Below are 25,709 nucleotides of genomic sequence, written 5' to 3' on the forward strand. Positions count from 1 at the left end.
GGGCACCACTCCAGACCTACTGAACCGGAAACTCTGGGAGTTGATCCCAGAAATCTGGGTTTTAACAAGCCCTCCAGGTGGTTGTGATGTGCTGAAGTTTGAGAACCACTGGTCTACACTCGCTTGGTCAGAGAAAAGTCAGTTGCCCTTTCCTTTAAGAGTAGGGTTTAAGAAAAGCAGTGATGAGAACAAAAAGACAGGATTACAATAGAGACCTTGAATACTAGAGTAGGAGTATGTAGGGGCCCCCCAGGGAACCATTTCAGTTAAGGAAGGGACCTTCAGGGGGCTTGCTTTAGGAAGCGTGAACTGACAGACTTTTATACGGTGAATTAAAACTAAAAGATAATTGGAAGTGGTGAAGTAAATTAGGGGAGGAGTAGCCTTGGGAAATGAAAGGAAACCGCTGCCAAGGAGCAATGTGGCTGGATAAGCCTTGACAGCCACCTGGGTAAGTGTCCGGGCGAAGGTAGCTGCCTCAGAATAAGCTGAGGCTTTGAACCTGGTGTTGGGAGAGCATGGTGGTGCCTTCTGACACAGTGTGGGCAGAGGGTAGAGATGCCACATGGTATGGGAAGTGGGATATGGGAGAAGGTAATTTTTTCTAAAAATAAGAATAGCTTCTTCCCCAGAATGATACAGGCTTAGTGTAAGAAACTCCATAAGGGAAGGTGAGGGCAAAAGCAAAATCATTTCGAATCTCACCTTCCAGTGAAAAGCAATACATTTTTCTATTTAAATATCTGAGTATCCATTTGCTTATTTAATTAAATTCAGTGTTTTATACATAGAATTATACAATCCTAAAAACAGAATTCCTTAGGTAAATTGATCTTGAACACCTGTCAGTGTTACACACATGAGCGTACCCAGGTCAGTGTGTGTTTGGAAATTGATGAATTTTATATTTGAGAAACAAAAGGTTTATATAAGCAGCTGATTGCAGTTTCATTTCACATGGTCATCAAAAGTCCTGTCCATATCATTTATTACAGAGGAAATCTGGTGCAAAACAGTCTCAGATGTCTGGTATGCCAACATTAGTCTAGGGAGAAGAACCCCAACTAACTGTGTGTGTGTGTGTGTATATATATATTTTTTTCTTTTTATAATATGCCACAATTTTTATTGCAACGTGGCCATTTTTGTGAGGGTGGGGAGTTTGATCTCAAAAACAATGTTCCGTTTAAGGCTCTTTTATACAGAAATTGCCATCATGACTGATATTCAAAATATCTTTAGTGTTGGAAGACTTACATGGTAAACATAAAACTCCTACACTTATTCAGTAGTGTACACTCAATGGAAAACAAAAAGGTATTAATAACAGCTATTTCTTTTAAGAAGATGTGCAGTGGTTAAGGATCCGCCTGCCAGTGCAGGGGACACGGGTTCGAGCCCTGGTCCGGGAAGATCCCACATGCCACAGAGCAACTAAGCCCGTGCACCACAACTGTTGAGCCCCCGTGACACAACTACTGAAGCCCGCGTGCCTAGAGCCCGTGCTCGCCAACAAGAGAAGCCACTGCAATGAGAAGCCCGTGCACCGCAAGAAAGAGTAGCCCCCGCTCACTGCAAGTAGAGAAAGCCCGCATGCAGCAACGAAGACCCAACGCAACCAAAAATAAATAAATAATATAAATTTATATATAAAAAAAAGAAGATACACAGGTATGGGAATGAATACAGGGGTACTAGGATAAGTTGAAGACATAGTTAACACAACTTAATTGGCATTCCTTTTGGGGTAGGGGATTAAACTCTAAAAAAAAATGCTTTCAATGCATAGTATTATATCCATGCTGCCATGTCACAAAAAATAGACTTGCCAAGGCAGGTGAGGTGTACGAATGCTCAAGCCTCACAGAACTTCAGTCAAGTGCAACTATAAATAATACTGAATAGTTTACCATCTCACCAGTGGATAATACTTTCAAGGCATTCAATTAGCTTAACCCTTTGTAGTGTTCTAAGCTATTCACGTTGACAATCACATTCATTGTAGTGCTTGCTGCAAGGGAGGCATAACCAGTTGTTTTGGCTAAAATATGATGGGAAGGCATTCCTTGGGTTCTACATAAAAGTAACAGTATTAAACAGTCTAATGGAGCTTCCCTGGTGGCGCAGTGGTTGAGAGTCCGCCTGCCGATGCAGGGGACACGGGTCCGTGCCCCGGTCTGGGAGGATCCCACATGCCGCGGAGCGGCTGGGCCCGTGAGCCATGGCCGCTGAGCCTGCGCGTCCGGAGCCTGTGCTCCGCAACGGGAGAGGCCACCACAGTGAGAGGCTCACATACCGCAAAAAAATCAAAAACAAAAACAAACAAACAACAACAACAACAACAAAAACCCAGTCTAATGGCAATCTCTTGATAGTCTGCTTACATGAATGATATTTCCTTCATTCATTGTGTTGGAAGGACCCAGTGGGAAGAGGAAGGAAAAAAAACAAAACCTAATACTATTCCAATTGACTGAGCTGGAGAAATGGAAGCTTCCTTAAGTTCCAGATGGCACTTGACTGCCATTTTATAAGGGTTTTCATTCAAGTGAAACTACTACCTTGCCTTCCAATTTCTCTAAGTGTTGAACGGTCCTTTATATCATCCAAGCCATTTACTTGCTACTCATGTTTAATACCTGTAAATTTCTTTTTAATGGCATCTTTAGAGCTAGCATAAATCATCTTGCTTTTTAAAGGTGCACTTTCAGGAGCCCAAGATCTGCTTTGCTTCCTCTACAATTATTTGTCTTTTGTCATCGCTTAAACAGAAGAGAACTGTTTTCTTTGTTTTTTTGATCTCGTCTTGTGTAGAAGATTTCCTTACTTTCACATCATTAAAAACGTTGATGACTTCATCATTCCCTGTAACCAGAAGCCATAGTGCCCGCGGCTGAGGCTGCAGGTGGCTCGGCCTCCGGCGGCGTGGCACTGTGAGGAGAAGGAGGGGCGGCCGCTTCCCAACTATATTTTAAGATGAAAAAGGTGAAACGTTGTGTCTTTTATTAGAATAACAAGGTTATTCTGGTGTCTTATAAGAACCAATTAATATTGGACATAAAATAGTCTCATACATTAGGCCAATAGCAAGTTCCAGAATTCTCTTTTTAAATAGGCAGCTAGCTACCAGTGAATTTCTTTTTTTTTTTTTTTTTTTTTTTTTTTTTTTTTTTTTTGTTTTTTTTGCGGTATGCGGGCCTCTCACTGCTGTGGCCTCCCCCGTTGCGGAGCACAGGCTCCGGACGCGCAGGCCCAGCGGCCATGGCTCACGGGCCCAGCCGCTCCACGGCATATGGGATCCTCCCAGACCGGGGCACGAACCCGTATCCCCTGCATCGGCAGGCGGACTCTCAACCACTGCGCCACCAGGGAGGCCCACCAGTGAATTTCTTAAGCGACAAGCAGAGATGTGGAATACAGTTTGCACATTTCTTAGTTTTGTGAAAAAGGTTTTTTTCATTGACAGAATATACCATGTTCTATAGTATGATTTTTTTTTTACTTAAAATATTATGTCCGCTTTTCTGTATCACTGAATATAGTTAAATAATTTTAGTAGTGGTATGATTTTCCATTTATATGATGTGATATCGTTTACTTTATCAATCCTACATTGACTAATGTTAGGTGGTTTTTGGTTGTTGATTATTATGAATAGCACTGCAGTATATAACTTCTGCAGTATCCATCTTTGTCCATTTGTCTGATGGTCTCCTTAGCATAAATCTCTAGAAGAAGGATGGATTTTTGAATCAAATGGTACTCATACATTTAAAATGTTGATACCTATTGCCAGATTACTTTCCAGAAACCTTTATATTCCTACCTACTGTGAATGTGAGTTCACATTTTCCCAAGAAAGAGCACTAGATATTTGTCAGTTACTTTAATCATTACCAGCCTGATAGGTTAAAAGAGATTTCTCTCTCTCTTTTTTTTTTACTTAATTGATGACTAGTGAGATTGAACAGGGTTTCATTGATTTATTAGACAGCTGTATTTCTTTTGTGAAAGGCCGGTTTATATCTGTTCTTTTTCTCTTTTCTCTTTGAGTGTTTACGTTATACTGATTTGTAAGATGCTACTACAATTCTGGGACCAATTCCACTTCTGATCATCAGCTAGGATTCTGCATCTAATTCCTCTGTGTGTGTGTGTGTGTGTGTGTGTGTGTGTGTGTTTCCCATACCACCAAGCAATCCTCCATCGTCAGCTGGGTGTCCTACAATTCAACTCAATTTTGACACTATCTATCTGGAGATAGCATCAGATCCCACAAGTTAAGGGCTCAGTCCTAAAGGACTGCCCCCCTTTTCAGATGCCAATCACATGTCCAGGTGGTCACCTGGGCTTCTGTCTAGCTGGCTGCAGATTGGAGGTTCTAATGACCCCCTCCTTGTGTTAGATTAACTTCCTAGAGTGGCTCACAGAAATCAGAGAAACATTTTACTCTTTATATTAGCAGTTTATTATAAAAGGATATAATTCAGGAACCTGCCAAGTGGAAGAGATGCATAGGGCAAGGTATGGGGGAAGCGAGAGGACGTGGAGCTTCCATGCCCTCTCTGAGACTGCCACTCTGACCAAATCGCCACATGTTCACCAACCCGGAAGCTCTCCAAACCCTGTCCCTTTGGGTTTTTATGGGGTCTTCATTACGTAGTCATGATTGATTAGATCATTGGCCATTGATGATTGAACTCATTCTCCAGCCCCTCTCCCCTCCCCAGAGGTAGGGTGGCAGCAGGACTGAAAGTTACAACCCTCTGATCATGTGGTTGGCTCCACTGGCAAGCCACCCCCACCCTTAGGTTACCTAGGGGCTTTCTAAGTCACCTCATTACCATAACAAGAGACACCTTTGTTGCTTTCATCCCTTAGGCAATTCCAAGAGTTTTAGGAGTGCTGTGCCAGAAACTGTGGAACAAAGACCAAGTATGTATTTCTTTTTCTTGTCACAATACCACACTAACATATTAAGAGTATTCAACTTTTGTCTCTTTTTTTATTACTATTTTGTATATTAAGAGGTGTACATATTCATTGACTTTTTTCTTTTAAATTTTTTTAATTAAAAAAATTGAGGTATAATTGATTTACAATATTATATTAGTTTAAGGTATACAACATACAGTGATTCAAAAATTTTATAGGTTATATACATTTAGAATTATTATAGAATATTGGCTCTATTCCCTGTGCTGTACAATATATCCTTGTTGCTTATTTTAAACATAGTTGTTCTTACCTCTTAATTCCCTACCCCTATCTTGCCCCTTCCCCTACCTTCTTCCTACTGGTAACTTCTAATTTGTTCTCTATATCTGTGAGGCTGTTTCTTTTTTGTTATACTCACTAGTTTGTTTTATTATTTTTTTTTAGATTCCACATATAAGTGATAACATACAGTATTTGTCTTGCTCTGACTTATTTCAGTAAGCATAATACTCTCCAGGTCCATCTGTGTTGTTGCAAATGGTAAAATCTCCATCCACAAAACAAAAAGACAGCCTACTGAATGGGAGAAAATATTTACAAATGGTATTACCAATAAGAGATTAATATCAACAATGTATAAACAGCTCATATAACTCAATATCAAAGAAAACCCAAGCACTCTGATTAAAAAATGGGCAGAAGACCTGAATAGACATTTTTCCAAAGAAGACATAGAGATGGTTAACAAGCACATGAAAAGATGCTTATCATCGCTAATCATCAGAGAAATGCAAATCGAAACCACAATGAGATATCACCTCACACCTGTCACAATGGCTATCATCAAAAAGACCACAAATAACAAAAAAACTAAAACAAAAATAACAAAAAACCTAAAAATAGAACTACCATATGATCTAGCAATTCCACTCCTGGGTATATGTCCAAAGAAAATGAAAACACTAATTCGAAAAGATACATGTACCTCAGTGTTCATAACAGCATTATTTACAGTAGCCAAGATGGAAGCAACCTAAGTGTCCATTAACAGATGAATGGATAAAGATGTGATACACACACACACACACACACACACACACACACAGGAATATTACTCAGCCATAAAAAAGAAATTTTGCCATTTACAGTCCATTGACTTTTTAAACTATTTTATAGTGAAGCATGATAAGCACTTAAGGTATACAAGACATCAGTGAATTGTCACAAAGCCAACACTTATGTAACTTGACCCAGGTGAACACGTAAACACTGCTGCTGCCGCCCCGCCCCCTGCCCCCCTCCCCAAAGTTAGTAGTGTATCAAGGGCTGGGAGAAATGGGTGTGTTCTGCCCCAGGCTCAGACAATCCACGGTGCATTTTCTATAGAGAATTTAAAATCAATGTAACTACTGACTAAAAGTTGGTCTGCTTTTTATTATCACCATGCCTTGACCATTTAAAAAAATGTGTGTGTGTGTAACATCTGTTTTATTCTGTGTCTAGTTTATCTGTCCTTATTGGTTGGTGCTTGTTGTATGCACAAAGAGATATTCTCCTACATTATCTTTTAGGAGCTTTATTGTTTTGACTTTCTTTTTTTTTTTTTTTTTTTTTTTTTGCGGTACGCGGGCCTCTCACTGTTGCGGTCTTTCCCGTTGCGGAGCACAGGCTCCGGATGCGCAGGCTCAGCGGCCATGGCTCACGGGCCTAACCGCTCCGCGGCATGTGGGATCTTCTCGGACTGGGGCACGAACCCGTGTCCCCTGCATCAGCAGGAGGACTCTCAACCACTGCACCACCAGGGAAGCCCTATAGTTTTGACTTCTACATTGAGATCTATAATCCATCTGAAATTAATGTTGCGTATGGTATGAGTTAGAGGTCAATTTTAATTTTGTTTTCCTTTATGCATATCCAAATGTCTTAGCACCATTTATTGCAAAGATCAAACTTTCCTCACTGGTCTGCATTTCATGTATGATATTTCTGTGCTTTCTGTTCTTTCCTTTCATCTCTTTGTCTTATACATTGTCTTAATGACTGTGCTTCATAAGTCCTGATATCTGGAGGGAAAGTCTTGTTTTTATTCTTGGAGGTGTCTTGTTTTCCTTGGCCATTTGCATTTCTTTATACATTTTTGAACCAGCCTACAAATTTTCATTTAAAAACTTGTTTGGTTTGCTTGGGATTCTATTGGATCTCTAGATCAATTTGGATAGAACTGACGTCTTTACAATGTTAAATCTCAAGAACATGGAACATCCCTTCACTTATTAGGTGTCCTTTAATTTTTAAAAATACTGTTTTCTTTAGCTTTCTATGTAGAGGTTTACCACTTTTCTTTCTGTTTTGATAGGAATTTGATATTTTTTGATGGTATTATAAATGGTATTAAAAATTCATTTTCTAACTTTATTGCTGGTATATAGAAATACAGTTGATTTCTAGATATTATCTTTTATACCCCTCAACTTTGATAAACTGATTTTTCTCTGAAAGTTTATAGCTTATTTTGGATTTTCTATATGTACAGTCTGAATAATAGTTTTTTCCCTTCATTCCCAGTTGTCATATTTTTGTCCAGCTTTCTGTTTGTTTGCAGTGGAACGGTTTGCCTGAATTACGCAGGCAGCATTATTGGAAGCAGAAATTTTTCTTAAATAAGAAATTCAAACTGTATTCCATTCTTATTTTTGAATTGCCTTTGAATTTAAACCCAAATCTCTGGGTACTTCAACAGCCATGAAGCCCAGAGAAAGTTACTAGTATCTTTTGAGACATCATTAATGTTCCTAAAGGCTATATAAACAGATCTTATAAAAATCTTTATTTTAGGGCTTCCCTGGTGGCGCAGTTGTTGAGAGTCCGCCTGCCGATGCAGGGAGCACGGGTTCATGCCCCAGTCCGGGGGTGTCCCACGTGCCGCAGAGCGGCTGGGCCCGTGAGCTATGGCTGCTGAGCCTGCGCGTCCGGAGCCTGTGCTCCACGGCGGGAGAAGCCACGGCAGTGAGAGGCCCGTGTACCGCAGGGAGAGAGAAGAAAAAAAAAATCTTTATTTTAAACCTTTAAAATTTAGTTTTAGTGTTGAGAACTCTTAATGTGTATCCCAAGGACTTATGTATGAAAGCTTATCAGTAGTTTGAATAATTCCTCAAAGTAGTGGAGTCACTAGTGAAGCCACAGCATACCTCTCATGTGCTGTCTTAAGCATCATTCCTAGAAGCCACCCACCCGAGGTAGCCCAGGGAACTCTCCACTTTGCAGAGGGCATTGGCTTGCCAAGGTAATGCCATGTGGTGCCAATAGAGACGAATTGCAGGAAGAACTCTTGGAACTGCGTGGGGAGAGAAGTGGCATATGAGTGTCAGTGTGGGGAAGTGTCAGATAGTGTTTCATGGAGGAAAATTCCAAGTTGACTAGTAACTTGGTGGGTTGCAGCTGAGGGATCAGAGTCTTGTTGCAGCTTGTCCTCTGGCAGTGTCATGCACGCCTCTCTGATCTGGAGGAGTCTGTGGGCTACTGTCAGTGAGGTAGTCAACAGATGCTGAGGAGTCTCAGGAAAAAGTGATTGCAGCTTAAAACAGACAACCTCTGCAGGCTCCTCTCCACGGGGGAGTCTGTGCTATCCTGGTTGTGGAATTTCAATGGTAGCAAAATGGAGCTGTAGTGATGGACCAGCAAGAGGCAATTATGACAAGCAAGGACTCTATTGACTATTTTGGGAATTATGGGAATGGGCAAACAGAAGCTGCAGCTGTAATTACTGTCGTGGAATGAAATCCTCACCACCACCACCCCCCCTTTCACAACACTACGCTTGATGGGTGTTCAGTTAATGTGGTATGTGTGCAAATTGTCATTAGACTTTAGAAAACTTTTAGAAACTATTGCAAGTGATGATTCAAATGTGCTCATTAAAAATATTAGTGTCTTTAACCAATCTAGCAGGTTAAATAATTTTATTATTCCTCTAGATTACAATTTTTAAAAGATCAAGTTTAGAGGAAAATCTTGTTCTAATTTTGGAGCATGATATATTTGAATTCAGTCTGCAGTTTTCTATCTTAAAAAAATAGCTGTAATTATAAACAGCAGATGGATGGGGTGTGAGACTGACTTAAGTTAAAAAAAATTGTGACCTTAATAATTCAGAATGCTCTGTATTCTTTCCAAAATGTATTGACACTGTAAGTAAAATTTATCTAAATGTCTTAGGATTCTGTAGAAAGCCACATAGAGTAAAATGCTATTTATTTCTTTTCCCAGTGGTGTTTTACTGAGTCATTTTATTAGTTGTATGTGTCTTTCTTGAGTTGGAAATTTATACAGGGGGCTAAAGAAATCCTTTCCACCCAAAATATAAATTCTATACCATTTTGTGTGTAGAAGCCCAACGGTGGGCCTTAAGTAAACACAAATGCTAGCTTTTACAGTTTTTAATGTGTTTTATAGAATAACACTATCTTGTGAAATAGTCTGTTTCTCAGAGTTTTTCTAAATGGAATAATTTTAAACATTCCTTAAGGATCTTCCTTTCAAATAAATTATGAGGTGACTCCTTTTGTAAAACAAAGGTTCGTTTATTAGCATGAATAATATTTCCTGATCTTTCCCTCTCCACTCCATGCATATTTTAGCTACTTATAAAGCTGGGTTTTCATATATAGTAATTTTTCTCAGTCACAGGGAGCACTTTAGAGATCGGTACCTGAATCTGGTATTTAATTATAGTTCTTACTTATGGCAGTATGTCTTCTCAATTGTGAGTTGTTTTTACGCCCTTGAATGTGGTAGGCTAACTGTATGATATCTTAATGTCATAATCATGAAAGAAATAGTTGATAATTTATAAAAGCTGTATAAAAATGTATGTTAGGCTGTTAAGGTTAAGCTCCAAACAGAGCTTGGGGAATCTTTAGAAAACGTGACTTTAAAAAAATATATATATATATTGTTGAATCAGACTTACTAGTATCTAGTTCAGGCCTTGAGTGCTTAGTATATATTTGTTTCTTTTTTGGGGGAAGATGTTTCTAGTGACTACTTGATAAGTTTTGTATTTTTATAATTTTATAATTAGAATTCATGGGCCCAATTCACAGAAGACTTCTTAAAAATAATTAATTTTTAGTCCATTTGTCTCTTCTCTTAGCAAGTCCCTCGATGACAAATTGATTAAAACAACACTTAAATAAACTGAAACGTTAACACTTATTAAAACAACTTGGAATAAACAAATACTATAATTTGGATTATTTAATTTGTATTTTTATGTGCTATATGTAGGAAAATAAAGATGAAAGTAATTGAGCAGTCTTTTTTAGGAATCACTTGATAGAAAGCAGAGAACATTTCCCACTTATAGAAGTAAATGGATGAAGTGTACCTGGTTATCTCAGGAAAAATTCAGCTTAGTATTAACAGGGAAATGGCTTCCAGTCATTCAATCCATTCTGTCAGTACTGCTGGATTACAAATTAATTGCTGAATTTTGAGTATATTGCTCAGGATTCAGTATGAGAAATTGAACCACTGTGAGTGTTATTGAATAAGGGATTTATTATAGTACTCAGACTGTATACGGATTGTAGGAGTTTCTGGGAATGTGAAAATCAGGAAGCAAAAGGATCAGAAAAATAGTCACTAATAGAGCCTCCTGAATTACTGGTACAGGCGTATAAGTCAGAACTTACTGGGAAAATTTTAGGAAGCAAGTGTATACAGACATCAAAGTGAGAATGCAAAGAGGATGATCCTGGGGAGGTCTGTGGAAGGCTGTTGCCTCTGTGTAGCTATTGCTTCTGTGGGTACAAAGCCCAGAGTCAGGCATCTGTTGTTGGGTCTTAGGCCACTGTTGATCAGGTGAAGAAGAGCTGGACACAGAGGGGTTAAGAGGAGAGTTGAGGACAAGCTGAAACCTGCCCCAGGCACCTCTGCATTTATTCTCACCATGTCTTATCATAAGGACCTTCTAAGAGTTTAGCCATCTCTAACTTGGTGTACTATACAGGGAAGGAAATTATGGGAAACACAGTTCCCAGGTGGACCAAGTTCACAATAGAATGATCCAGTGCATTGTGCTTCCCATTTTGAGCTGCTCTTTCAGATTCATCTCATCAGTAGATGATGAGGATGTTATAATACTTTGAGCCTCAAGATTTCCATTTCCTTATGGTATTTACTGAGGAACTGTTTATATGCTATTATCACTTGAGGATTTAAAATGCTGTACTTTGAATAACTTTTCTTCTTTTTCTTATTAACACTGTGGCCTTTTCCTAATGTATTTTATTATAATTTCTCTGTACCTTATTTACTGATTTTTGTCTTTGTTATTAAAGTTTTACAATCCCAATAAATGAATTACAGGTCAGAAAATATTCAAATTTTGGAGAGGAGAACAGGTACAAAATTTATTTTTAAAAAATATTTATTTATTTATTTATTTTTGGCTGCATCGGGTCTTAGTTGCGGCATGCGGGATCTTTCGTTGTGGCGGCGCGTCTGCTCTTTGTTGTGGCACGCAGGCTCCAGAGCATGTGGGCTCTGTAGTTGCTGCTTGCGGTCTCTCTAGTTGAGGCGCGTGGGCTTAGTTGCCCCATGGCATGTGGGATCTTAGCTCCCTGACCAGGGATCGAACCCGCGTCCCCTGCATTGGAAGGTGGATTCTTAACCACTGGACCACCAGGGAAGTTCCTTATTTATTTATTTCAAAATTTAACTATGAATAACTACATACTCTGGTGGATTTGGGATTAAAAATAACTGAGTATGCCATAAGACTTTCTTCTGACTTTCTGAAATGTTCATGCTCCATTCTAGTAATGGTGAATAAAAGGAGATGACCTTTTGCAATAGATTTTAATTTGAGAATGTCTAGGCTCTTTGAAATACAGAGCCTCAAAAATTTGTCAGCTAGGTTGATACATTCAGCCAGCAAAATTAAGTGGTCTGCTGTTCTCAGACTCCCACTATATCCTTTGTGCTCCAGGTCTGCTTTCTATCTCTGCAGTGCATGTGTAACACTTTCTAGTTGATTTTTTTTTTTAATGGATGATCTGACAGGGTAGGGGAGTAAGGACATGATGAAAGATAGAAAGTGCTGAAAATCATTTTCATTTATCTCCTTCCTACAGTCCATAATGGGGTGGGGGTTCATTTGTCTATTTCCCATTTAATTTTCCTTTTTTTCTTCTCTAGAGTTAGAGAATCTTTTCTAATTTCTTTTAAGAACATTCACTGATAATGACTGAAGTATTCTGGAGAGTTAGATGTACCTCTCAGACATAGTCTTAGAATATTTTTTAAAATTAATTTTTATTGCAGTATAGTTGATTTACAATGTTGTGTTAGTTTCTGCTCTACAGCAAAGTGAATCAGTCATACGTATACACATACCCACTCTTAGATTCTTTTCCCATATAGGCCATTACAGGGTATTGAGTAGAGTTCCCTGTGCTATACAGTAGGTCGTTATTAGTTATCTATTTTATATAGAGTAGTGTGTATGTGTCAATCCCTGTCTTCCAGTTTATCCCTTCCCCTAGTTCTAAATAATAATCTTCACTTGCCTCCATCATGTTTTCTTTATTCTTTGATAGTAATTAATTGATAACACTTTTCTTTGGAGTTTAGACTCAGTAACTCACCTCTTCTCTCTGTATTTTATCTGAAAATGAAGCCTCATTTTATGTTCCATAGCTCAGGAAGAATACTTCCCATTTGTAGTCCTCTGACTGTACTTTGTGTGTGTCTTGTTTCTGTGGTTTCTTTCATGAAATCTTATAGGGCTAAAGGTAATTGAAGTGCATTTGCTTTCCTCCACATCAAATAAATGCTTTACAAATATACCTCAGCAATTCTGCTTATAGATGGCTCTTTGATTTGTCAGTTCTTGTTTTTTGTCTTGGTACAACAGAAGATGATTTATTTTATAAAGTAAGTTGAAGGTTTCTTTGCTTACAAGACTCTAAATTATCAGTAATGTTGATAGTGCAATGAAATTTTAGAAGTGGTTCTAGATTTAGCATAGTTCTAAATTGTTTAGGCTGAGTAGAAAATTTTCCAATGATATTGTTTCAACTTAATAAAATAACAGTGCTTTGCAGGTAATTTAATTGTCATCAGAACTGGCAAGACTAAAATATTGCTTGCTTTAAAAATGTTTTATTTACTTTAATAAAAATATTGCTCTTAAAATGCTAATGACATTTCATGAATCTATTATTCCTTATGGGTCTTGACATAAATTACTTGTCTCATTTGGGGAATTTCTTTAAGCACAGGCTCATAACTGAGATGATAAATCCCACTTTCTTGAGATATTAGCCTTCTTATTTCTGTCATCTATTGTGTTAAATTAATCTTATTATTTAATTACTAATAATAGTTGTTTTTTTATTACATGGCTACTGTGCATCAGAGGCTCTACTTACATAACCTGGAATCCTCACCTATAAGTAGGTAGTATTAGTCCCTCTTAGTGAATGAGAAAAGAGACTTAAAGAGGTTAAATAACTTGCTCATGGTCACATAATTAATAAAGGTTGACACCCAGATGTGTTAGTATTCTCAGAAGAATAGACAGAAAGGTCCAGGTAGAGGAAGGGTTTGTGCCAACAAGCAGTACACTCGGCCTGATTGTTCATCATCTTAATTAGTCTTGGATTATTGAAATAATGTTATTTCATCTTCTAAGAAGGACATATTAAAGTGTAGAAACTAAAAGAAAATTCACTTTTGATTTTAAAAATGATTAGGATATGTTAGCTTATATTAACAGTCATGCATATGTTTGCATTATTCAAAATAGATAATAGACAATTTTTTAAAATATTTATTTATTTATTTATCTATGGCTGCGTTGGGTCTTTGTTGCTGTGCGCAAGCTTTCTCTAGTTGCGGGGAGCAGGGGCTACTCTTCATTGCGGTGCACAGGCTTCTCACTGCAGTGGCTTCTCTTGTTGTGGCTCACAGGCTCTAGGCGTGCAGGCTCAGTAGCTGCGGCGCACGGGCTTAGTTGCTCCAGGCATGTGGGATCTTCCCGGACCAGGGATCGAACCCGTGTCCCCTGCATTGGCAGGCAGATTCTTAACCACTGCACCACCAGGGAAGTCCCAATAAACAATATTTAAATTCAGGATGTGCATGGGTTTCTTTAAAATATTGAATCCTGTGTCTATGATTAAGTAAAGTGGGAGTTATTTCAAGGAAAATGATGATACCACACTGAAGAGCAGGCACCATGGTAACCAGGAAGTTGTCTAGTTTTCCCACCTACTCTGTTGTGAATGGGGAGAGGGCCCTCCAGTCAGGCTAGAGCAGAGCTCCTCCTCAGAAGCTGGTTAGGAGAGTTTGATATAAGCTTTGTTTCCTCATTCCTATAATGAATGGGTATGGTTTATTCTAGCTTTAAGATTCTCTGATTCCTTGAAGAAGAAGATGGTAGTTTGTATTTCAGAGGGCTTTAGGTATCATATGTATGGAATTAAAAACACAAGTAATTAAGTTAGTACTGTGGAACTGTGAAGCACAATGTACTGTGGCTAATCCACATACAGATAGTAATTGACAGTAATATTGTTTACAAGTTCATTCTCTGTCAGTTACTGTTATAAATAGGCATAGTCAATTCTTAATTATTTAAGAATTGTTAGAGTGGTTTATCCCTGTTTCTTTCTTTTAGAAATGTGGGTCATTATTCTCTCTCAGTTGATAGGCAGAATAGAGTTGAAATGCTGATACAGGATATAGTGGAGATATGGTATCTCGTTTCCAGGAAATTATGTTTTATCTAAGGGAAATAGATATGTATGCAAACAATAAATGTTTAATTAAGTATGTAATGAATGTCATGTAAGTGCTGTATGTAAGAATTTATAGACTGGCTTTTTGAATTTTTATCATGGGAATCTGTTAATCTTAACTAAAAAAGAATGCAGAGTTTATAGAGAATAACTTCTAGCTAGGCTGAACAGAGAGGAAGTTATAATTTACTTGATTTTTTAAAAAATGATGGCTAATATTTCAGTTGGCAAAGACTGGGGGCAGGGGTGGGGAAATGGTTGGAACAAAGGCATAGAAATGGGAAAGTGAAAAGGCATGTTCTAGGTGTTGATTAGTAGGTGTAGTTGCTTTGGAGCCAAGGATTCTTACAGTGGAAGAGTGAGTGATTGTCAAAAATTATAGTTGAATTCACAGGAAAGCAATTGCCAAAGGTTATAGTTAATTTCAGATTAAGTAACATGACTGCTGTGAGCCTAAATTTTCCCCTCTGTAAAGTAAGGTCAGATGAGATGATCCCTAGCCTACTTAATAGGTGTTCAGTAGGTATTTGTTGAATGAATAAGTAAGTGAGCAAATGAATGAATGAGTGAAAGAGATGTCTTTAGCCATTTTCCTTGACATCATTGCCTTAGAAATTTGGAATTTTGGTAGGCAGTAGGAAATTAACAATTTTTGATAGTAAAATGATATAACAACTTTAGTCTAAAAAGAATAAGTCATGGTCTTTTCCTATAAATAATGGTTATGTGTTTTAAAATTTGTTTCTTTCTGTAGGAGTCAGTGGATCCCTGTCTGGACTATGAATTGTCAGGGCATTTTTGTTTTAAAATAAAGTTTCTTTCTTTCTTTCTTTTCTTTTAAATTCATTATTTATTTATTTATTTTTTGGCTGTACCTCCGGCATGTGGGATCTTAGTTCCCCGATGAGGGATATAACCCGGGCCCTCTGCATTGGGAGCAAGGAGTCTTAACCACTGGACCACCAGGGAAGTCCCTGTCAGGGCGCTTTTAACACTTAAAATATTGAGTCTTAAACTTATTAAGTATTTTTGTATAAAAATATTTTAAAACTGAATGTAAGAGTTTAGAAACTTTTATAGCAATTTAACATTTTTACTGTATTTTACAATATAATTTACATGGGATTAAAAAAAAACTAGACTATTATTCTAAATAGTTTGAGAATCTTTGGTCTGAATGATTCCAAAGTTTTTGGCTTTGGGTAGATGAAATGCCATGATTACATGAACTCACCTCTTTCCAAAGCATCTTTTCTAAGGATTCTAAAAGGATGTGATTATAATGTATTCATCTGAGAAGTGACTTCATAATGGAGCCTGAGAATACCCATAGAGCAGGTTATATTCTTGATGAAGCTGCCTTAAGTTGGAAATTAAGTTAAATCTTGAGATTCTTATATTCTTAATTTGTATGACTTATATTCCTTACTGTTGACCTGAAGTTCAGCTTTGTATTCATTCAGCTATCCATGATATCTCTGCATTTTGCAGTATAAAACTTCCCATAATAAATGACAATTAAATGACCCCATAATTGTCAATCACATAATATTGTTTTCCATATGCTCCTCTATATTCCCAGCTTCAGTTATGCCCAGTAGTCAAAGCAGAAATTTTATAATCATCTAGACTTCTCCATTTCTCATTCATCAACTATTTTTAAATTGGCACTGTGTCTTTTGAGTACACCTCCTAAAAATCTCAAATCTATCCACCTTTCTCTCCTCACTGCTGCTTTAGTTGAGATTTTCATCATTTTCTGCCTGGCCTCCATCAATCAGTAGCTTTCTGATTAGTGTCTCTGCCCTAACCCTGTTCCTGCCTCCATGGTGATTTTTCTGAAACATAATACTGATAGGTACTCATCTAAAAAGCTGCTCTTTATTTACTGTTGTCTATGGCAGTAGCCTTCAAATGTCTTGTGCACCAGTTGAATCCTTTCTTAAAATATAGGGAAACATACCTGTTGCATGGCATACAAGGCCTTTAATGATTTAGTCCCTGCCTCGTTCCTGTCATTCCTGGACCTGTGCCCTAGTTTTCAGAGAAGCTGAATGACTTGGGTTCTACAAACACTCCTTGTTTTGGGGTTTTTTTTGGGGGGGGCCTATTTTAGCAAGAACTTTTCCTCAAATGCCTTTACCCTTTTGTCTGTCTCATATTCTGTTCTTGTCTCAAGATGTCACCTGAATCTCCTGAGTGATGAGTGTCTTTTGTATGCTAATGGATGACTTCTGGCAGAGGCCCCTAGATGACACCAGAATGGGGCCTGGTCACCAGAAGGACTAGCCATGATTAGAAGGTTAGAACTTTCAGCCCCCTTGTCCTATCCCCTACCTCTGGAGAGAAGAGGGGGCCAGAGATTGAGTTCAGTTACCAGTGGCCAGTGATTCAATCAGTCATGCCTATGTACTAAAACCTCCATGAAAACCCCTAAACAACAGGCTTTGGGGAGCTTCTGAGTTGGTGAACACATTGCAGTGCTGGGAGGTGCTGGGAAGGTGATATACCCTGGGAGGTCATGGAAGCTTTGCTCCTCTTCCCTCCACCCCCTGTAACTTGCCCTTTGCATCTCTTCGATTTGGCTGTTCCTGAGTTGTATTCTTTATAATAAACCAGTAATGGTAAGTAAAGCATTTTCTTGAGTTCTGTGAGTCATTCTAGGGAATTATCAAACCTGAGGAAGGGTTTGTGGGAACCCCCAAATTTTTTAGCCAAGTCAGACAGAAGTGCAGTTGCCCTGGGGACCTGGGACTTGGGACTGGCATCTAAAGTGAGGGAAGTCTGTGGGACTGAGCCCTTAAACCTGTGGAGTCTGATGTTACAAACTCTGGGTGGTTAGATTGTAGGATGCCCAGGTGTTAGAGATTCGATGTTGGAAAAGATGCCACATATTTGGTGTCAGGGTGACTTAACCTCAGTTTACAAATGGAAACAAACCAAAGCTTCAAGAGACTGCTCAGCTTAATACTAAGTTAGTATGTGGGAGAGAGCTGTAGCTTAAAAGTCCTCTTAACCGTATCTTCTTTTGTTTTGTTTCAATTTTAATTGTAATTTCCCTGAGGGAAAGAACCTATCTTTCTTTTCTTTTAACATATTAAATTTTTATTATTTATTAGTTATGTGTTCAAATCTCTTGAACTTAATTGAATGCTTTCATCAATTAATGGCCTTGATAAAATTGCTTGTAATTTTGACTGTTCTTTGTTTGGTCAAAGTAGTGTTACTTATCCTTCTAAAGTTAGCAGGACATACAGCTGGGGAAGTACAAGATCTTTAGCTTGATTTTTTTTTTTTTTTGAGTTCCTTCTGCATTTTAAATAGGACACAAATATCTCTGTAAATAAAAATAACTTCCTCCCAACCCATTTGGAAAATATCCCAGACTTCTTTTTCATGCCTTGCAAAGTTGCTGCTGTCTAGTTACTATTTGTTCTTTCTCTTTGAAATAAGTGACCCTCCCAGGAATAGCTTAATCACCAGATGTTTGGCCAGCAGTATTTCACTTATTCTGGTTTTGTAGTTTTTCTGAAATAGGCTGAAAGGTAATCACTCCATTCCTTCCCTTGTTCTAAAATGATTTTACTCAATTGCTCTTGAAACTTAACCTTGGTAGGTGATTTGGAACTGAAATGAAAAGAGAGAAGGTAGGCTATATATATTTTATACTGGTCCTTTATTTTTTATTTTTTTATTTTTTTGTGGTACGCGGGCCTCTCACTGTTGTGGCCTCTCCCGTTGCAGAGCACAGGCTCCAGACGCGCAGGCTCAGCGGCCATGGCTCATGGGCCTTGCCGCCCCGTAGCATGTGGGATCTTCCCGGACCGGGGCACGAACCCGTTTCCCCTGCATCGGCAGGCGGACTCTCAACCACTGCGCCACCAGGGAAGCCCTATACTGGTCCTTTATTAACTGACATTTATTAATTGAGAATTTTGACATTCATTTTCAGTTTGAGAGGTTCTGAGTGTTTAGAAATGAAGCTGTGGGACTTCTAACAGAGGATCCTTATTTTTTAACTGAGGAAATGAAAGTTGTCAAGGTCAACCATAAAGCTGATACTTTGCCTTGGTGAGAGAAACCCAGGATTTAGAGTCTTTCTGATGTAATTTTCAGTCTACCACGAATCCAGAGACTTGGTAACATCAGTTTGTGACAGCATTAACATTGTTTAGCCTGGAAGCAGCCTTTGTGAATTTTCCAGATTATTTGACAGTGTTTGAAATCACTTGATGTCTTCAGGACCAATAAACTCTACCATGTAAGTTTTTTAAAAATTAATTAATTTATTTATTTTTGGCTGCGTTGGGTCTTCATTGCTGCGCGCGGGCTTTCTCTAGTTGTGGCGAGCGGGGACTGCTCTTTGTTGTGGCGAGCAGGCTTCTTGCAGTGGCTTCTCGTTGCAGAGCACGGGCTCTAGGCGTGCGGGCTTCAGTAGTTGTGGCACGCTGGCTCAGTAGTTGTGGTTCGCAGCCTCTAGAGCACAGTCTCAGTAGTTGTGGCGCACAGGCCTAGTTGCTCCACGGCATGTGCGATCTTCCCAGACCAGGGCTCGAACCCGTGTCCCCTGCATTGGCAGGCAGATTCTTTAACCACTGTGCCACCAGGGAAGTCCCTCTACCGTGTACTTTTATCTTTTTCAATTAGTAGATTTTTCAAACTTCCAAAAAATAGCAATAAACCTCCTTTTTCAAATATATCATATATAGAATCAGTGTACAAAACAGATATAAGTGGTATTTAGTTAGAATACAATCTTAAGTTTAGTTTTGATTTATTGGAAAATAAATCATTGAGAAAATTCAAATTTGTGAAATGCTATATTAGAGTATTTCACTTCCATTTCTAACTTAAAATAACTGAATGGATGTACCATAATTCATTTAATCAGGCCCCTCTTGATATTTAGGTTGTTTCCATTCTTTTGCTTTTACACACAATGCTGCAGTGAATAGCATATGCTTATCGTGTGTGTGTGTGTGTGTGTGTGTGTGTGAGAGTGAGTGTTTTCTGAGGATAAATTCCTAGGAATGTAATGGCTGTGTCATTAGAATATGTTTGTTTTTAGTTTTGAAAGATAACAAATTGGCCTCTAAAAAGTTGTTATCTATCTATCTATCTATCTATCTATCTATATACATTCCTACCAGCAATATATGAGCAAGCTTAATTCCCTCATGCTCTCATCAACATGGTACGTTAGTTTTGGTTTTTGCTAATCTGAAAAATTGTATCTCAGTATAGTTTTAATCTTCAGTTTTTATTATATGTAAAGTTGAGTAACCTTTTATATGTTTAAGAGCCATTTGTGTTTCCTCTTCTGTGAACTATTTGTTCATATCACTTTGCCCATTTTAGAAATTGGGTTTCTTACCCCTCTTATCAAGCAATAGGAACATTTTATGTTTTAGGGTTTTTTCTTTTTGTGATGTAAGTTGCAGATTGTCTTCCTCATTTTAAAATTTCTCTTTTTCCTTTGGTTTTTGCCTTTTTCATTTTTATGGATATGTAAACTCAAGCTTAACATGCCTAAAATGGAATCCTGAATTTCTTCCCTTCCCTTAACCTGCTCCTTTTCTAGTTTTCCTCACATCAAGAAGCAGCAACCTCTATCTACTCATAGCCCAAGCCCCAAACCAAGAAGTTATCTTTGATTTCTGTTTCCCTCACTTCCCATCTCTGATCCATCCCCAGCTGTATTGGCTTCCCCTCCAAATATATCTTAAATCTTTCCATTTCTCTTCATGTGTACCAGTTTAGTCCATCCCGCCCTTATCATTTCACCTGGGTGGTTGCAGTGGCTTCCTAGTTGTTAAACCCCCAAATTGATAGCTCCCCTTCCAGGCACAGAGCCGTTCTCTACTCTGTAGCTTGTGTGATCTTTTCAAAATGCAAATCATCTGATTGTCATACCACCCCCTGAACCCATCTCCCATTCTTGTTCAAAACCCTCCAGTGGTTCCGTCTCATGATAAGGATAAGACTACTTAAACAACTTGCTGTTTTTCCAGCCTCACCTTGTACTGGGTTATTAACCATCCAACCCTTGCCACCTTTGAGCCTCTTGTGTTGGCCATGTTTCCTCCTGACCTGGGAGGTCATTTTCTCCTGGTGCATCCCTCCTCTTCTGTAAGTTTATGTCTAATTGTCCTACGGATCTCAGCCCACTGAAAGCTTTCTCTGGAAAAGCCAACCCTCCCTAATTAGGTGGAAAACCTCTGCACGAGCCCTTGTAGAGCCTTATATCTCTTTTTCATAGCACTTACATTCGCAGTTTTACACTTATTGTGTGATCCTTTGATAAACTCTGTGAGGTAAGGGGTTTTGTGTCTTTCCTTTACCGATAGATTCCCGGTGACTGTCATAGTGCCTGGCATATAGTTAACTCTCAAGACATATTTATGGAATGATTGCTTACTTTTAAGTTCTCAGGTGTGGAGTTTAAAGAATGTACTGGTTTACCCTTTCTGAAAAAATGTGACTGCATTTGCTCTAGGCCAGTCTTTGTTCTCATCTTCTTTTCCCTATGGCTTTCCCAAGACCACTGAGATTCAGCAATCTCATCTCCAAAGTCTTAAAGCATTTCAGGTATGAAATGTATCTAGGCCAATGGTCTCGAATTCATTTGAAGCCTGTAGGTGTTCTTCAACAGTCTTGGCCTTCAGTTCCTTCTCTTTTTTTCCATCTGAAAGTCAGTGTTTTGTTTTTTGTTTGGTTGGTGGCGTTTTTTGTTTGTTTTTGGTTTTTGTTTTTTTTGGAGTGGAGGACAATAACTTAGACCACATTTTCTGATCTACATCAACCCAGCAAAATCTAGGTGGTTCCCAACTTCTGTAAGTTTGTTCTAAATTCAGTTATTTAGAATTTGGAGATCAGAACAAATTATCCCATAGAAACCATGATAAAATCGATACATTTTCATGCAAGTGCTTTCAAAACGTTTTACACCAATAGTGTATCTTAAATAGTACAGTGTTAGTGTGAACTCTGAATTTCTCTGATCCCACTTTAGTTCTCTTTTTCTGTCTGAACCTTGAGGCCCTCAGATTCTCAGGAAGGGCTGGGAGTTTAGGAGGGTTGGCAGTGCTAGGAGAAATATCAGGTAACTGGGTAGGAGATGCATTGACTGGGTTTCCTACCTTGTGGAAGGATTCTAAGGGTAAAGGGTGCGGAGGCAACCTACATGTTTCACAGTTTGAAATTTTAAAAAATTTATTTATTTATTTATTTGGAGTACAGTTGCTTTACACTGCTGTGTCAGTTTCTGCTTTACAGCAAAGTGAATCAGCCTTACATATACATATATCCCCTCTGTTTGGGATTTCCTTCCCATTTAGGTCACCACAGAACAATGAGTAGAGTTCCCTGAGCTATACAGCAAGTTCTCATTAGTTATCTATTTTACATATAGTAGTGTGTATATGTCAATCTCAATCTCCCAATTCATCCTACTCCCCCTTCCCCCTTGGTATCCCTACATTTGTTCACAGTTTGAAATTTTTATGCTATTAAACTGTGTGTATTTTACTCATGATAATTCAAGTATCAGTTTGATTTAATGGGAACTGAATTATAGAGAATGGATTGATGAATCAAATTACTCTTAGCTATTGGGGGAATAAAGCAAAATGAAGATCCTATTAAATATGTCAGGTGGTCCCATGAAGGAAGAAAACTAAATAGGAGTGAGGAGTGCATTATCTCCTCACTTAGAGTCAACATGGAGAATTCTCTGCAAGAGAGTAGGATGTTTTTTTCATAAGGCTGTGCTTTCCACGGAAATGATTTCTTTCCGTACATGGATCACGAGTTTTAAGATGCTTTCAAACCCTCTTATTATAGCAGAAGTTTTGTCATGTACCAAATTCATTCCTATCTAATTTCAGTGACAAAATGGCTCTCTCATTTGTATGTATAAAAACAATGCCAGAAACAAAAACAAAACTCATGATTCAACTGATTTTGTACTTTCTTTGGGAAGAAGAAAAGAACCATTGAGATGAAGATTATAATTTCAGCAACATAGGAAGCATTCAAGGCTCAGACAGGTCTTAAATTCAATACTAATAATATATGAAATAAATTATAAGCCTTACATTTCTGTCAGTTCTTGTAGGTACCTGCTTGCCAATGCAGAGACAAGATTGCTTAATTCTAGGTGTCTTTCTTAGTGCAAGACAAATCCACTTTAAAAAGCATTCTGTTGTTTGTTTACAAAGTTAATGGTTGGTAATCAGAAACTCAAACGATTTTTGAGAGATTCTTACAATCTTTTTGTTGGAAGGGACCTTAGAGGACATCTAATTTAGTACACAACTCTTTAATACCACGGCCAGGCCAGACTGCTTCTAGCGGGCTCTTCCTGCCCCCTGCAGGTCCCCTTCTAGTGTGCTGTGCTTCGGATTACAGATCTTTTCTGTTCCTTGTATTTATCAGGCTCTCTAAGACTCTGTACTGCCTTGAATGCTCTTCTCACATCCCTGTTCCCATGGCTGGCTTCTTTACATTAATTAAACAGATTTCGATCAAATTTTACCTCCTCACACAGGCGTTTCCCAGACTACCTTATCTACCTACTCCGCCTTTTCAATCTCCAAAACTCTCTATCTTAAGACTGTTTTCTTTCCTTCATAATAATTGTCACTGTCTGGAATGATCGTGTTTGTCTGTTTATTATCTGTCTCCCCTCATTGTCTCCATGAGAGCAGGGGCTCTGTCTGTGTTGTTCATTGCTGTATCCCGAAGCATCTGTGGTGGGCTGGCCCACTGTAGGATCTGAGAGATATTTATAGAATGAATGAGTAACCATTGATGGTTGGTTCATCATTGTCCAAATCACTACTGAGCTGACATCTGTCTCCTTTTCACTTCTACCACTGATCTTAGGTATTCCCCCTGAAATAACCCAAATCACCCGTTCTACTCCCTCTCTTTCAAAGAGTCTTCACACATTGGGATGCCAGTCATCTCTCATTGAGGCCTATTTTGCTCAGTTTCCTCACCAGCTCCTTCTCTGGCATGGTTTTGGAGTGTGGTCATCATCCAGGTTATCCATCACTGGGAGTTTTTGGTTTTGTTGTCGATACCCAGCACTAGACACACAGCAATATGTGGAGTCTGGAGAGAGATAGTTCAGGTAAACTTTTTTGGTTCATGTAATATTGAAATGCTTTATCTTTGATAAAAATTATCTTTTGCCTCCATATAAATGACCACGGAACTATTTGTGTATGATGTCATTATCAGAATTACTCTCTGACTTCTTAAAAACTTGTTTTATTGTGCAATATAACAACATAGAAATACGTAAAACAAATTTACACTCTAATGAATGTCTGTCTTTCACTCAAGTCAAGAAATAGAACATTACCAGTGCCCCAGAAGCCCTCCTATGTATCTCTTATCAATCTCAACTCCTCCCTAGAGATAATTAATATCCTCATTTTTATTTTAATTTTTTATTTATTTTTTAAAAATAAATTTATTTATTTACTTTTATTTTTGGCTGCTTTGGGTCTTGGTTGCTGTGCGTGGGCCTTCTCTAGTTGCGGCGAGCAGGGGCTACTCTTCATTGCGGTGAGCGGGCTTCTCATTGCGGTGGCTTCTCTTGTTGTGGGGCATGGGCTCTAGGTGTACAGGCTCAGTAGTTATGGCGTGCGGGCTCTAGAGCGCAGGCTCAGTAGTTGTGGTGCACAGGCTTAGTTGCTCCACGGCATGTGGGATCTTCCTGGAGCAGGGCTCGAACCCGTGTCCCCTGCATTGGCAGGAGTATTCTTAACCAGTGGGCCACCAGGGAAGTCCAAATATCCTCATTTTTATTTTTTATTTTATTTTTTTCTGCTTTATAACAAATTTAATCAGTTATACATATACATATGTTCCCGTATCCCCTCCCTTTTTCGTCTCCCTCCCACAAATATCCTCATTTTTAAAAGAAACACTTCCTTGGTCACTTATTTTTTTAATAGATTTACCACTTATATATGCATACCTAGACAATATAGTTTGTAATTCAACTTCGCCTGTTTTAAAACTATATAAATGAAATAATACTGTTTTATTAGTTTTCTGTTGTTTGTGATGAATTACCACAAGCTTAGTGGCTTAAAACAGCACCCATATATTAGCTCACAGCTCTCTAGGTCAGAAGTCTGGCACGGTGTGGCTGGGTTCTCTGCTCAGGATAGCATAAAGCTAGAATTCAGTGTGTTGACTGGGCTGAGTTCTCTTTTGTCCTTGATTAGTTCCAAAGTTGATTTCCAAGATCCAGCTCTTTTGATCTCTTTATTTCTGTGTGTTTTCTATTTCATGAATTTCTGCTCTTAATTATTTCTTTCTTTATACTTTCTTTGGATTTATTTTGCTGTTCTTTTATTTAAAACCTCTCGAGATAGATGCTTAGTTTATTTTTTTATATTTTGTGATATATGCATATATGAGGCTTTCAATTCCCTCCTATAGCATTGTCTTAGCTTCTTCCCATGAATTTTTTTTTTTTTTTTCTTTGCAGTATGCGGGCCTCTCACTGCTGTGGCCTCTCCCGTTGCGGAGCACAGGCTCCGGACGCGCAGGCTCAGCGGCCATAGCTCACGGGCCCAGCTGCTGTGTGGCATGTGGGATCTTCCCAGACTGGGGCACAAACCCATGTCTCCTGCATCAGCAGGCGGACTCTCAACCACTGCGCCACCAGGGAAGCCCAAATTTGTATTTTTTAAATTTTTATTTTCTAATTAAAAAATAAATAAATTTATTTATTTATTTATTTTTGGCTGCATTGGGACTTCGTTGCTGCAGGCAGGATTTCTCTAGTTGTGGCGAGTACAGGCTGCTGTTCGTTGCGGTGCGTGGGCTTCTCCTTGCCGTGGCTTCTCGTTGTGGAGCATGAGCTCTAGGCGCGCGGGCTTCAGTGGTTGTGGCACGTGGGCTCAGTAGTTGTGGCTCGCAGGCTTTAGAGTGCAGGCTCAG

General features: G+C 38.7%; 1 protein-coding gene and 1 pseudogene across 4 annotated transcripts in view; one reads left to right on the forward strand and one right to left on the reverse strand.

The window, feature by feature from the left end:
* The window catches only part of CDKL5 (cyclin dependent kinase like 5), a 190,398-nt gene that overhangs the window by 29,198 nt on the left and 135,491 nt on the right, over positions 1 to 25,709 (forward strand). Inside the window, exon 2 of one of the 3 annotated variants that reach the window (XM_082608916.1) lies at positions 4,882 to 4,935. The exons of the other annotated variants lie outside the window; for them this stretch is intronic. The gene's annotated coding sequence lies outside the window, so the exon portion shown is untranslated. The remainder of the gene's footprint in view (positions 1 to 4,881; positions 4,936 to 25,709) is intronic. 3 annotated transcript variants of the gene reach the window in all.
* LOC309796134 (cofilin-2-like) lies at positions 2,393 to 20,861 on the reverse strand (annotated as a pseudogene). The gene is made up of 2 exons: positions 20,762 to 20,861; positions 2,393 to 2,964 (listed from the first exon to the last, which is right to left on the reverse strand). The product of its transcript is annotated as a cofilin-2-like (transcript).

The sequence above is a fragment of the Mesoplodon mirus genome (assembly GCF_964341445.2).
Source record: "Mesoplodon mirus genome assembly, chromosome: X".
NCBI lineage: Eukaryota > Metazoa > Chordata > Mammalia > Artiodactyla > Ziphiidae > Mesoplodon > Mesoplodon mirus.